The following is a 14,004-nucleotide window of genomic DNA, read 5'->3' as shown; positions in this document are numbered from 1 at the left end:
TTGATGTCTGAACCCCTAACACGTCCTTGAGGATGAGCCCTGACCCCAGCCTTGCTAATGTGTTTCTAACCCAAAGCTTGTGATCACTTCTGAGCTCTGCACTGCAAGAATCAAAAGTTACACCTTCAGCATCAGCGTTTTCTCCACCATGACAGCCTATTAAAACGGCCGTATAACTCCATCAGCTTGCTGTTGATGGAGCCATCTTATACTTGCTCAGATATTTTACCCTGTTGCAATGTGTCATTTTCAGCCCACTGAGGACAATTTGCCTTTGGCTTCAGACCCATGACCAAGGCTTTAGACGGCATTACAGTTACTTAACTATTTGCTGAAACCACCCTCAGCGAATTCTGCGGGCCACAGTCTGAGAAAGATACGACTGTGTCATCTACAAAACATAATATGGCAAACCTGAAGTCACCAATCTGGATGCTGATAAGAAAGAAAGAAAGAAAGAAAGAAAAGAAGCTCTTGTGAACCATCTAGCTGCTTCAGTAGCCAAAACATGTAACATGAGGCTTCCTACCATATACATAAACATACTCGTGTGATGACACACAGCCACAGACTGCAGGCAATCATCAGCTGGCATCGCAACTGCAAATTTTGCTGTGAGCTTAAGTGGCCTCACAGCCTGCTTCTGCTTCCGCATCTACTTCTCTGTGCCAGCCATGTAAACCCCCTCAGTCATGCAATTCCAGCCATTTCTGTGTGATTGATGTCAGTGCTTAGCTGGGCGACAGAGGTCACAGTGCCTGGGAGATTGTTTTAGCCCTACCTGCTCCTCTTTTCCACTTCCATCTCTTTTCTGTTTCTCTCTCTTTCTCTGTCTCTCCCCCTCTCTCTCTCTCCCCACCTGGAGTGTCATGAACCCTCTCCACACTCCACCACCTAATTATATCCTGGACGTGTAAATGTATTCATATTCATGAAGGCACAGATGCTAAATTAACTGTGGCAGGGACACGTCGCACTGTGCCGACTGCACAATCTGCTTCCTCCACTTACAGAAAGGAGGGAGGGAGGAAAGGGGGTTTTGTAGCTGGAGGAGAGAACACCGAGGGGAGAGAGAGAGTTAAACAAAGAAGGGAAGAAGAAGAGGAAAAGAGACAGAGATAGAAAAAAATAAAACATTGCAGGAAGAGAAGAGGGTATGGGCCCGCGTGTGCAGGGAATAACAAAGGAGTAAGAGGGAGGAGAACGGCAGCCATAGTTAGTTCGGCAGCGTCGGGAGGTCACATACCGAACCTCAGCAGCACCTTGAGTCACCTGAGATGTCACCGGCGCTGATCCTGCCGAGCGCTCCCGGCAGGCCCCTGCCATCCTGGAGTGAGAGTGCTCAGGTGGTCACATGGGCCTAGGTGGCGATGAGTGACAAATCAAAAAGCCAGAGTGCATAAAAACTTGGAGCCGGTGGCGGCAGAACGGCGCACGGGGAACTCAGGGGCAGATGGAGGGAGGTGCAACGGTGCGCAGCGAACAGATGGCCGTTCCAAACTTGATATATGAAATTAATAACGTTTCTCAAATAGAATTCAGAAACAGGAATACATTACCTGAATTTTAATAACTGATTTTTTTCTCTCTCTCTTCTTCTTTTTTTTTTTTTTCCTCCGTGCAGAGGGGGTAGAGAGTTTTTTTTTTTTTTTTTTTCCTCCGTGCAGAGGGGGTAGAGAGGAGCATTTGCATGTCAATGAGAGATATGTGGGGGTAAACAAAAAAGCAATGTGTCCAATTCTAACGGCTGTCTTTTTTTATTTTATTTTTTTCGTCTCTTTCTATAGAAAAATAGACAATAGAATGTAAATGATGGTAAATGTATTGTTCACAAAGAAAAATTATTCCAAAACACGCATCACGTCCTCATGCGGTTGCTGGAATCATATGCAACCGAAAACCTTATTATAAATCCAACTTAAGCATTACTTTACATAGCTTTTACTATTCATAATGAAAATACATGACTATTAGAACATTAACAATAGCGTGAATATTATAGTAGCCTTTTCCTCTACTGCTTGAAAAACGGAGAGAAAAAAAAAATCCTTGAACCGAATGTTGACTCGCTGACTTTGACACATCTCTAGTTGAAGTCTATCATTCAAGTAGTTTCAGAAAAGAGTTTTTGTGAGCGCTTTGGCTCCTTCAACAAAGAGCGTTAGTCACTGTTGCGTGGATTTGCTCCGAGCAAAAACAGAGCCATGCATATTCAAAGACCTACAGTATTATGAAGTACACTCCTCTGACACAGTGGTTATTCAGGGGCAGAGCCTATTCACTTACATAGAATAGTTTCCCCCCCCCTCTCTCCGTCAATGCTGAGCTCAAAAGGACCGCGATGAAAGAAAAATCACAACGGAATTGAATTGGTAAAGTCACTATAGAGTCATTTTGCACAATCTGTGGGTATTTCTGTAGGTGAACTGAAGAGATATTGTCCGAAAAGCTGCGTGGGCTTAAAAAAAACCTTTAAGATTTAGAATTCAAGTCAGTCACCAATTAAATTTTTGATAACCCAACCCTGCTTGCTATTACACTGAGGTCGTATCAGCACAGAAAGGATAGGCAGGGAGCAAGCCTTTTGGTAGTGGAAGTGGTACGTAGGCTAAATATATCCATTATGAGAAAAATCAAAGTTTATATAGATATAGCCCTTTACAACAGCCTAAAGGGTGCTTCACAGTAAAAACAAGAGAATAACTTCAAACAGAAACAGCAGTAAAATAGACACTAAAATAAATAAAAGTAAACAGCAGCAGCAAGAATGACCCGTCTGATTAGGAAATGCCTGGCAGAACAAGTAGTTCTTTAAAAAAAAATCACTTTTCATTCAGTTGATACAGAAGCACTATAATCCTAATGGATGATAAAATAATACTAATGTCAATTCTCCCCTACATTTGTCAGTTTTAGGATGTCTCGAGTACAGTGCCATATAAAACATCTCTGTTTGTTTACATCCAAAGACTTGGAGGCATTATTGCTGCCAGTAACTTCCACATTCAGCCACTGACTTTTACGCCTTGTGGAAAAATGCATAAAACAATATAATGCTCCACTTTCTGTTGAACGTTACAGGAGAAAATCTATACTGTTCCTTAAATACTGTATGAAGCTGCAGCCGGGTTTCCTGAGAACATCACAGTGAGAACAAGACTTAAAGATTTAGATATGAAGACGTGTGCGCTAGATGTGTGCACTCTTGTGCTTTGTAGTTCTAAATTTATCACAAAAAGCAGTAGTATCCACTTGAGTGACGTCAGAATTTATTATTATTATTATTATTATATCATTGTTAACGATCAACTTCCAAGCCAGGAGTGAATAACACGATAATGGCAGAATAAGACTTTTAGAGTTTTGCAGATTGTTTCAGCTGTTTGAAATCAGGCTAGTTGAGCAGTCAGAGCAAATACTAGGTGTCAAGTGAAGAAAAATGGCTTTTTAAATGTTTGTTAGCGTAGCTGTATATTTTCACAGCCTAAAAATGACGCTAGCCCGTCCAGGGAATTGTGGGACCTCGAATGCAGCGTTTATTTAAGACTAGACGGGCTTAATGCCACACTCATGCCCCGACCGGCTCTCTTTCTCTGTCTGCTAAATAATCCCAGATTGCAAGCAGGAAACTATGGCTCAAGGATAAAAAATGAATAGCATATGGTTCGAGCTGCATCAGTCTGCCTCATCTCCACTTTACTGGTGAGCTGCATTAATGCACTGAAGCGTGTGATGGCAGAGATGACTCAAGCAAACACATGACAAAGGGCTCTCGAAGCTTTGCACATATGAGCAGCCATCTGACATTCTGCACCTTTCACTGTAAAGTTATGTTATTTGTTTTTCTCATTAATTCAATTGTTTTTTAAAATGACAGATTGGATTTTTTTCACTCGTCTGCTGTGTCAAACAGGATTTTATTTTGGGGCCATTTGAGAGGAAGTCAGCACTGTTGATGGTAAAACTTTGACAAACTGCCGAAACTGATGAATATGCAGCATAAAGCTGGTGACAGTGATACTGTACCCCTGCAATATGTAGTGGGAGTGGTAGCATGAGAAACTTGGAACTGGTTCAGGCACACAGTCTGTTCACCTTCACGGGTAGAATGACAGATGGCCCGGGTAGCTTTCTGCAGTGGAGCATAGCAGAGCAAAGCTACCATGTCATGAAGAAGAAGTTTACATGTGTAGGAGTTTTGACAAGCTCTGGTCTACGGCAATCTGTGCTTGCACAGAAGTTTACACCTGTGCACACATTCACACGCAGCCATTCGGTAAAAAATCTCAATAAAAACGGTTTGTTTTCCTTCCCAAAAACCAAATCGCTAACACAAAATCACTTACCATCGCGGGCGTCATTAACAGTGGTTGTGGGGCAAGTCAAGGTACATCTCAATCCATGGGGGTATGCGTTTCCTCCAAAAACAGAAGGTAGAAGTTGGCGAGGCATTGTGCACATGGAGAGTGTTACTTACTGGTTATTGTGGTGGTCATACTGTGTCCCGTATGGCAGTGTATAAACGAACAGCATGCAAACACCTTCTGTCCAAACATCTGCGACAGGCACATTTTTAGGCTGCCTTCCAAAAACTAAAAAAAGACGGAGGCAGAAGAGGAAAAAAAAAAAAAAAAAAAAAATCTCTGTAGCTGCTTGGCTAAACTTGCCTGCTCTCGTTTTGCTGGTTTATTACTTGCTTGTTTTGCTTTCCTTGTCATTCAGCCTTCTCTGCCATTCCTGAATGAGACACAATGCAACTTTTCATTTACTTTGAGTTTTCAAGGATGTTTTGCAGACGGAACTGTTGATAAAACACACATCCAGGAACTCTTGACTTTGCATTGTCTCATTGGAAACACAGAAAGACTTTGAAAAGCAAGTTCTGAAAAACAAGCCTCCTTTAGTGAATACAATGACTTAACTGGTAGAATACATGTAGCTGATAGAAAAATGGTTAAACCTGTACCAGGACTCCAAACACAAGGATGCAGGTATTGTTCACACTCAAGCCTCCAGTAATTAGTTTTAATCGCTTCATGCTGAAAATAAGGTATTTCAGAATATTTAATAATAAGTGATGCAGTCTGCTATGTAATGAATCCGTCTATGAACCTGTGACTTTTAAGTTGTATTTCAGATGTTCATGTTTTGATTGTGTGCTAGCACGTGGCTATCAGTCCGCTGCCTTATGGCTCCCATGAACAGGGATGTCATTGTCACCGTAACAAAAGCAGGAAGCAGTAAGAATCAAACGGAAACTAAATGTGCCAGGGAAAATTGTGAACATCAGCAAATTTAAAGAGGTGTTTTTTTTTTTTTTCAATACCTGTAGTGCGGTATGGACAGAGACTACTTCAGCCATAAGATATATTCTAGTTCAGACTGATCGAGGTGAATGAAAAGTGCTCGAACCAACTATAAAAGAGGAACATGGGATTAAAGGTACATTACTTTTCTCAAGGCAAAAGCTTAGACGGCCCATATTATGCATGTCCCTGGAAAGCATCTTTTAGTTTTTCAGCTCAAATTAGTGCAGAAACAGTTTGTAGAACCCAATAATGTAATAACAGCCGACAATGTGATAAATTAGCACTTTTTAAAATGTAATAGGCCAATAACGTGATAAAAGTCCTGAACTGATAACGTAATAACTTTTGGCCAATAACGTAATAAGCTATTATGTTATATGTCTATGTTCCCTTCAGGAAGAAGACTCTCTCTGGACCTGTGATTGAACAAAACCAATGACCACATGCCACACATGGACGAATGAATGTGTGAAGCTAAGACCTTCAGTCTAACTTTTTTTGCTTCTAACTTTCTCTGTCAGCGATCATTTGACATTAACTAACGGCCAGACAACGCTGTGGTTATAAAAATCAGTCTTGTAGCGATGCAGAGCTGCAGCTTACAAATGCCTCTGTAGTGACTTCTGGTTAATTGGCTGTGTTTCAGTCACTATTTCATTCTCATTCTGTTGTCTGACAACAGCAGAAGAAAAAAAAATATGTAAATAAGAACAGTTTTATTGGGAATTCGGCCGTGTTAAAATCCAGGATATGTGAGAAATAAACACATGTAAACAACAACAGAGTTTGAAGCACAAAAGATGACATGAAAACACAGTAACCCACACAGTGCTTAGTGACTGGTTTCAAATCAGTCCTAAAGTTTCCACCATCAGCTTTACAGCCTCCACAGAACTCTGACCTCGAGGCAAACAATCAAAGCTAAAGGTAGCATTAGCCAAGTTAGGTTAGTTAGTTAGTTAGTTAGTTAGCATGCTAACACTAAGCAATGTCCTATTGTTCTGGCAACATTGTCTTCAAAAATGAAAAAAAAGAAAAAAAGAAATCCACTGGTTCTTTAGTGTCTCAGACTCTGGGAGTGCATGAAGACTGTTGTGTTCACTCTTGCAGCCAGCAGCAGAACATTTAGTGTGTTTTACTCATAGCTGAGACATTTTTGATTGAGCAGAAGCAGCTAAATGAACCTGGTTCAGCTGCTCACCCTCAATGGTGACCTTTAATTTTCATTAAGCTCAACATCTCAACTCTCAGGTAATCAGCTGTCCATTTCTCAGTCTTTTCTCCCACCTAGAACTCTGTAGACATTATATGTGACTCATTCATCAGTCTTGAGGTGCAGAAGTTACAGGACTACCACTGGGTGTTGACAGTATGCACCACGACAACTGGATCCATGAATGAAGCACAGTTAATACTAGTTAGTCCATCTAACTTTCTTTAACTTCTTAAGACCCGAGCTCTTGTTTGCTATGCAGTTTTTATTTATAGAATTAAAACAAAAAATAAAAATAAAAAAAAATAGAGAAAATAAAAAATATATTTCAAAATACATTTAATTAAAAAAAATATCAATAAGAAAATAGTAATAATAAAATAATAAATATAATAATAAAATACATTAAAAAAAAATAACTACTGTGGTAATATATCCCAAAATGTGATGTCCATGCATATGGACGCCAGGTCTTAAGAGGTTAATGTGCTACAAACACAACAGCATGTTAAAATAATTTGAATGAAAAGTAAAGTCTAGTGATAATCTGCGCCATGAGCAAGCGAAGCTACAAAGCTTTCAATTTTTGAATGGAAGTTAGAGACTTAGATGCTCTATATGCAAAAAAAATAAAAAAAGTTTTGAATTTCTTTTGAAATTGAAAAACATATTCAAAATACCTCCACTATCAACAACTAACATCAGTTAGACTTTAGGTCATGGTTCATAATTATTTCAGTGATTCAGACAGAAGATTTGGGTTGATTTTTTTTTTCTAAACATATTTCCTCTTTAGTATTGTGAGGGTTAGAATATTACTATATTTTGTGCATTCTCTAGTCACAGAACCTATCCTAGCAAAGATGGTTTTCATCTACAAGTTACATGACTTGGCCAACGCTGTGTACACAAGTGCTTGGCACGACCATACATAGCTGGGCAAGGAGGCGCCTGTTATAAAAATACACAAGTGGAAGCTCGGCTGCAGAGACTCTGCTGCTCCTTCTCAAGGCATCACGTCATGCATTCCTTCTGTTTTCACTCTTTTTCCAACGTTTTTTGCCGCCAAAGGTTTGCCCCCTGAACACGACTTATAAAAGACATCCAGTGTCAGCCAATTATTTTGGACTTTGATGGTCATAAATCAAGGCTGACCAATAAAAATGAAGACAGCCAAGTATAATGTTCGTGTGTGACTCCAACTGGATTGTAAATGAAGCCAGATGGGCTGGGAGAGTGCCACTGAACAGAGCTGGATCCCATCACTAAATGACTGTGTGTGTTTTCCCCTCGTGCACAAATTACGGCATCACCTCATTCAGCGGCATAAATCAAAGCCCAAGCTGTGATATGCGCAGGGCATCTCTCCATCTCATTACTAAAATAAATTCTCTGGCAGCCTTGGATGTGTGAGCCCCGTTTGAATGGTTGATATTACTACAATCTGTACTTTTGTAGCTGCTTTTATTTTGGAGCAAATTTGCAGCCATTCATGTGATTTCAAGCAAGCTGAGACACGCTTGGAGATGAAACAGACACTGGGAGTGTTACCTCATAGAGGACGTCTGGACACTTATTGAGGAGGACTGACATGTTTGGATCTGGGAGAGTGGAAAGACGAAGAGGGGTGGGGGGGGCGAGGCAGGAGAGGAGTCAGGTAGAAAGCAGACACAGCTTATAAAAAGCACAATAGGCAGATTTGGACAGTGACAAGGAAAAGGGACAGGAGTGACAGATTATACAAAGTATGTGGGCAAACAGACATGCAGGCGGACAGTGATGGAGTTATTTGGAAGCATTCTGAGGCAGACTTACTGAGCTCTATATTTTCCAGACACACAATGATGACCTTCATTCGTCTGCCTTGACTTCCATTGTAGAGCGAAGAAACAGACCTCTCTGAAAACCTGGATTTCTCATTCAGTGATAAGACAGGTTTAACAAAGAGCGGTTTCTATGCGACCACCGTTTCATCGCTCAAAAATTTACAAGGGTACGTTATAATATTTTTTTTGCACCTCTTCGCTCCGGCTCCAAAGAAAATGTGACAAATATAACAGTTCTGTGTGGACTAGCAGTATATGAAAGAAGTTTTACATATGGTAGTCATGAATTTCCAAGGTCAGGGAGGCTTGGCCAAGCTAAACAAGATTCCCCACTTCACGGGGCTAGACTACTTCATCAGCCAGTAATGAAACAACACGAGGGCTGAAAGATCGTCTTTTCTTCAGAGAATGATTCATGGGAGCAGCGAGCAGCCTGACCCGTTATGCTTTCTGCATTATGCTTTCTGAAGGGGAAATACTCGGAGACTGGCACCTGATAAAAGGAAGCTTTCGGTCGATATTTTGGTCAATGCTAGAAGTCCATGAAAGATGTAGTGGCGAGCTTCTGCAAAGTTGCTGACAAACATTGGTCAGCTGTCAGTCAAAGCGGGCAAAAACAGATCTATAACATTATGCAGTCAGGAGACGGTGAGCGAGTGGCTTTGCTGCCGCAGGCAACTTTCTCTACATCTCCGTCTCACTTTGCTCAGATGTGCTTTCTTTCCTGTAGAAACTGATTAGCCATTGATTGGCTCCTTAGCTTGTAGTGTAATTTGAAGTCATTGTATGGTGCTACAGTATTTATCAGCCAAAGAGGTTACAAGTCTCTGGGGCTGTGCAAATCCTCTGAGGTGCAACTTTGATTAACATCTATTAAATAAAAGATTCTTTCTGAAAACTCTAATTTGTTGAATAAATGCAGACGTGACGCAACCAGAAGTTGGCTGATAAGCAGATGCAGATATGACCTTGTATGCAGCTTTGTCCTTATCAGCTGGAGACAAGACTAACCTTTTCTCTTCTTTGCAGGACCGTCTGCATGATGTTGTGTGAGTAACCTCACTGCAGCCCATAGCCATGAGCCACACCAGGCGTGTTCTCCGCCACAATACACACATCATCTGTTACAAACTCCAGGAATTGTCAAGGTAGGCAACAGCAGGCGTCAAGCTGCAGACAAGTCATACATCTTCCGTGTTTCGCTTGGAGGAAGTGGTGGGGGCAATGGTTAGAATCTGTGTTTCCGTGTTGGTATTTGTGTGAATATGTGTGTTTTTGTCTGCATCAGTGTGTGTGTGTGAGTGTAGTCATGTGTGTGTGTCTGCCAACGGTCATCCCCACGTTTCAAACAAAAGAGCGTTGGTTCATGTGGAAAAACAAGGACTTAAAGAGGAGAGGACCTGGATCTTATCATTCAGTGGTTTAACACTAGCCAGACCGCTGCTCGCCAACTCCAGGCAGCAAATTAGGAGCTGGGAGCTGCCGACTGCACTTGTGACAGCGACGTGATGGAGAGCAGGCAGGCTGTGCTGCTTCACGGCTCGCATGGGCCACGATACGAGAGGAATGCTCCTCGCGCACGGCCAGAATAAGTAGTGAAGGAATGAAAGCTGGTGTTGGTGTGTTTGTCGCACATCAGAAGTCCCTCTTAGAGATTCTGTGCATGTACACAATTTGAACAATGGGATACTTCATTAATGTAGGAAACTCATTTGCCAGCCATCTGTTGCATCGGTGTGTATGACAGGCGGTATAGGACACAAAACATGGGAAAATAAAAAAAACAAAACAAAACAAAACAAAACCTGGCATCCACTCTATAATGGTGTGTGAAAGTGAGTTATAGTGGGAACAGCTTATTCTGCCAGCTGCTGCGAGGTTTTTGAGAGAGAAACCTTCTCGCTTTTCAACGAGGAAATTCTGTCAGAAACTGTACGTTTATGGTAAATACCCATCCACATTCACGCATGTACATTCCACTATATTCTGAGCACACGAGGCGATTTAAACACAGGTTTTTATCCGGTTAACAGAGGAAATTTGTAATTTTATATCCTGTATACTGCTGTGTGCGTTTTTCAAAGTGTACGATTTAATGACTATGGCTCCACGTAAGGCAGCAGCCATCATTTTATGATGTGCAGCGTGTTGTGTCTACACTGTATATCTCTCTGCGGTTGGGAATAATACCTCCAATGGAAGCTTTGAGCTCCAGGCCTCAGACTCTGCGACCCTGAGAATAGAGTTCACAGCTGCACACACCTTATCTAGGGGGTCAGGCAGAGAGATGCTACCCAAATAGTTAAACATGTACATACAGACTTCGCACACAGACACAATAACCCTGGTGCCGACAGTGTTTCTGACTTCCAGCCATGACAGTCTGACCACCCGTTGACTCCCATTTGCCCTGCTGGTACCTTGACTCTCAGGTTACTTTCCTCCTCCTGTTTCCCTTTTTGCCTGCTTCACTTCGTTATGCTCTGTCTCTCTTGGTTTCCCATTCACTCTCACACAGACACGTGCACTCACTTAGCATTGCTGGAAATATCATACACTGAATAAAGGAAAGATGCATGAGTCACTGTGTTCATCGTGGACACGTCAGGTTAAAAATCCTCCTTCATTAGCCGCCTGAAAAACACTTAACGTTGTTGGCTCAACATTCTCTCTTTTGCCTCCTCAGCCTTTCTGAATGATTAGATTTTATTTTCCATTAAATTTCCCCCATATTTATACAATATTTCTTTACTGTCTGTTTGTATTTCCAAGGAATAGCGTTTGCCATTTTAAACTAGTCCTCCCTGTTAAAACAACACTTGCAATGAGAGCCCGCCCTTCGCAACGAGAAACCGATGTTCAGCATTAGTCTGCGCTGGAGAAGAATCGAGATGGTAACTTCCTGCATGCCAAGAGGAATAAAAATGCTCGAGGGATCTTTTACACTCACAAAATGTTTGCACGTCCAACACAGTGTCCCTGAAGTTGTATTTCACACAATAAAATGTGGTTTTTGCAGTTGCAGTTTTCCTCGGGTAACCCAGTTTTATTTTAACAGCTTGTTCTTAAATAAGTCACATCCATCCCCAGAGATCTCGCGCACAAACACACACGCCGATGCACTCCTATTCACAAGCGAGGGAAGAGTACGGGAATATTTCACTCAAGTACTGTTGTTTCAATGAAACGTACCCCGTTTGCACACATCCAGGTTCATGTGAACGGCTTCTGAGGGAAGTTTACTGAGTTTCTTAAACAAAAAGGAAAAATCATCCATGTTACTGAGTGAGATAGATTTTTAAAAAAAAGAGCAGATGTGCAACTGTAAACTCTTTGTAGAATGCCAAATTTCAACAAAAGAACGAGGGATGCACGATATGCACATCAATATCGGCCGATATTAGCGTTTTTTCCGATGTATCGTATCAGTCCGAGGAACAAATTTAGCCGATGATTGTCTAACGTCAGCGCCTTCGTCTCTACATTTGATATAGCTGCTACTTAACAGATGTTTTTACTTAAATGGTTCTGGACTTGAATGTTAAATATGTTTTACTTTTGTTACGTAAAAAAGAAAACTATGTGCTCCAATTTGGTATAGGCTTCTGTTGAATATGTTTCATGTTCTCACAGTGCTTACATATACTCATTTTTTAGTGTGAACAAAAACTGAATATCGACATCGATAATATCGGTTATTGGCAATATCAGAAATCTTAATATGGGATATCGGTATCAGCCAGAAATTTTAATGTCGTGCATCCCTAATAAGAACAAATGATTACATTTAAATGCTCTGGTCTGTGTGAAACCATGTATTAACACAGCAATTCCCGCATCTTATTGATGATGTGTGTTATGTTCTAAATGTTCTCGCCAAAATAGTTGGATTCAGGTGTCAAAATAGAAAAAAGAAAAAAAAAGTTTTAAACGATCTGACAGTTACCGACTTAGACACTGGACGGATACGACAAACTGTGCAATTGATGAAAACCTTTCACTTCAGTCAGATACACTGAACTACTGGTGTTTTTTAAGTCAGTTTGAAAATATGAGAAGACAGAAAACGTTTCATACAAATCATTGGCCCTGCTGACATGATGCCCACTGCCTGTAATGGATGTAAATTAATTTATAGAGTCAGAGACTACAGCTAAACTAGTCGTCACATTTTAACTCCTGAAAAGAATGTAAGATGTGCATTTAACAATACTCTAACAAGAGTAATTATTATTTATTAGCTACTTTCAACCTCTGCTTATCCAACAACACTGGAGACTGGCACCTTTTTGAGATCGGATTGAGTATAAATCCAGTATAAAGGTGCACATTTAGCATGATGAATTCAGTACATGGCCCATACACAAGTAATACAAGGAAACATATAATATGGGTACTTTTCTTACTCAAGTTGGGAAGATATAAATCTCTTTAATTACACTGCGGTGACTCCCGCTTCCTTTTGGGGACAAAAAAGCAAGTCCCCATAACATAAGTCATTTAATTTTAGAGTCGGAGGTTAGCGTAGCAGCGGTAGTGTTGGGCTGAGTCTTCGGGAAGTGAATGTAAATCAGCATAATGTCCTCTGAAGTGATGGAAACCCGGCCGTGTGTATATACAGTCGGTGTATCTGTATGTGTGTATTTACTCAGTCAAGCAGGCTTGAATCCAGCCGCCCCTCCTATGATCCTCTGTCTCCACTCCTTATCAACAGCACTTTGTCGTCCCTGCCTCCCTGTCAGTGCTGTGTGTCTGCACCACCTCTCTGCCTGATAGCCAGCAGACGCCTAAATACACCTGCACTCTGTCACACTGCAGCTGCTTTCCGGCGCTCACAAACGAAGCACACCCTTTCCAGCCGCGACCGTGGCGTAGTCACATGCATTTTGGTCATATTTACACAGATTCCTGAACAATTTATCAAGAGGGCATCTGATGTTTTGCTGTATTTACCTTGTTAATATGATAATAGTAGAAACACACTTTATAGCTACAACCTGCAAGGCAAGGCAGGTTTATTTGTAGAGCACAACTCGTACCCGAGGCAATTCAAACACAAACTTATAACAAGACAGATAAAATCCATCCACAAAACATAAACACAATCATTAACTATGTGTACCGTACACAATAATTAGTAGCTGTGAATCCAAAGCTTAGTCACTTTTTCCAGAAAATATGCACCTTCAACTAAACGTATCAAGATGCAAACATCGCCAGTTACCAGCGACGAGTATTTCCACAAATGTCAGCATACTGCAGCAACAAATTGGACAATTAGGCATAGCTGCATGTCTCTCTGTTCTAGCTGATATTCAATTGTGATGAGCAAAACGGGAAAGCGATTATGCTGAATTTGCATGCGATACTTTCAAAGCTCAAGCTGTTTTTCTTCATTTGGAGTTCAAACAAGTAAGAGATGAAAAAAATTGTTTGACAACTATTGTGGCAAATTTTGTGTGTAAACTGTAATGATGTCTTTTAAAGCTCGAAGATAATCCACGGAATATTCGTCCCCTTTTTCCTGTTTGCCATTAAACACAGGAAGATGAAAGACCCGCTGCGTTCTGCTTGTAAGCTTCCCAAATCCATCCCACTCCACTCCTCTACCTTACACCGAGTAACCGAATGTTTATCGCATCGCTTCTCATATTTC

Source organism: Stegastes partitus, unplaced genomic scaffold (genome assembly GCF_000690725.1).
Source record: "Stegastes partitus isolate 25-593 unplaced genomic scaffold, Stegastes_partitus-1.0.2 Scaffold46, whole genome shotgun sequence".
In the NCBI taxonomy this organism is placed as follows: Eukaryota; Metazoa; Chordata; class Actinopteri; family Pomacentridae; genus Stegastes; species Stegastes partitus.
The sequence above is the reverse complement of the archived record's forward strand: the minus strand, read 5'-3'. Positions refer to the sequence as shown.